The following is a 2,071-nucleotide window of genomic DNA, read 5'->3' as shown; positions in this document are numbered from 1 at the left end:
ACCAAGGAGGCCATTGACTTGAAATTCAGTCTTTCAAAGAATACGTTGTTCATTAGAACGAAGTAACAGAAGGTAATGGGAAATAAAAAAAAAAAAACAAGAGATCACTTACAAAAGAAAATAAAAAAAATAGATTAACTAATAACTAAATAAATAGAACAATGTAAGTCAGTTATTAAAATACAAGGAGAACTGTATTAGTTATACATGAAGCCAATGACTAATCTTATTATTATTATTATTATTATTATTATTATTATTATTATTATTATTATTATTATTATTATTATTATTATTGTTCAGAAGATGAAACCTATTCATATGGAACAAGCCCACGCATTGACTTGAAATTCAAGCTTCCAAAGAATATAGTGTTCATTAGTAGTAAGAGGAGATAAAGGGAAATACGAAAAGAACAGATCCCACTCACTTATTAAAAAAGAAAAAAAATTAATAAATTAACAATAAAATAAAAATGTATTAAAATGAAAGGAGAATAGTATCAGGGTAGCAATGCATTGCACCTTCGCTTGCACTTCTGAAAGTGAAGGTAAATAAACACGGAAGTATATTACGGAGAAAGTATTTTTCCTAACTAAAATACGAGCGTTATTAAGCCTTATACTTCCTGTTTGCCTCGGAATTATTTAACCAGGGGCTTATAACAAAATGAAGAGTTTTGTATTGGCAATAGAGTTTAAGCGCTTATTATATTTTCATAAGCATCAAATGCTAAACAGCTCTTCCGATAATGTCATACAACCAAACAGTTATTCCGAAATGTGCAGGAAAATATTGTGCGTCCTGTTTTATGGCTGTTAAACGGTTATTCCATAAGGCCATGCAGTAAAACATTTATACGATAATTTGGAACATTACAATAAATTATACCGTAATGCCATGCAGTCATTTGCGTAATTTTCGTTATATCCGATAACGTGGAAATCGAATTATTTTGCACATTTGCGCATTGTTTGCCAGATTTTTTTTTTTTTAGGTGTGATTAATTTTTTCTTTATTTCATTATCGTGATTTTTCTAAGCTAATGGGTATTGCTTGCAGTGATAATAGTTTTCAATGAATAGTTCTTAAGCTAATTGCGTTGAGAAAATGGACAAATGCAGCATTTCTACTATTTTTGATAAATTGCACTAACAGGCTGTATATATACAGTAAATATATATATATATATATATATATATATATATATATATATATATATATATATATATACTATATATATATATGTGTGTGTGTGTGTGTGTGTGTGTCTGTGTGTGTGTATACAACCTGTTTGTGGCACTTATCAAAAGTAGTAAAATGCTGCATGTCCATTTTTCAATGTAACGAATTCAAGAACTATTCATTGAAACCTATTATCACTGTGGGCACATACTCCATTACCTATATATATATATATATATATATATATATATATATATATATATATATATATATATATATATATATATATATTTATTTATATATATAGTGTATGTGTGTGTCCCGTGAGCAAGCCTCTCTCTCTCTCTCTATCTCTCTCTCTCTCTCTCTCTCTCTCTCTCTCTCTCTATATATATATATATATATATATATATATATATATATATATATATATATATATATATATATATATATATATATACAGTATATACATATATACATACACACACATACATATACATATCAGTGTGAACTCACAAACACCCACGTACATTAACACCTTATGAAAATGCCTCGCAAAATCCAGACCACGTATGTATGTATGTATGTATGTATGTATGTATGTATGCATGTATGTATGTATGTATGTATGTATGTATGTATGTATGTATGTATGTATGTATAACCCCAGATGGAGAACAACAATATTCAGCAGCGCGTGATAACAACTTTCACTCGCATTCAAAAGAGCCACACACACACACACAATGTTTGCATGAATATGGCATATTTATTCATGTACTTATGCACACTCATTTCATTTACATTCATGAACGCTGATGAGCTCATGTTGGAGAACCCCTCTCCTGCGATCTCTCTCTCTCTCTCTCTCTCTCTCTCTTCTCTC

The sequence above is a fragment of the Macrobrachium rosenbergii genome, chromosome 21 (assembly GCF_040412425.1).
Source record: "Macrobrachium rosenbergii isolate ZJJX-2024 chromosome 21, ASM4041242v1, whole genome shotgun sequence".
NCBI lineage: Eukaryota > Metazoa > Arthropoda > Malacostraca > Decapoda > Palaemonidae > Macrobrachium > Macrobrachium rosenbergii.
This window is presented reverse-complemented; position numbering follows the sequence as displayed.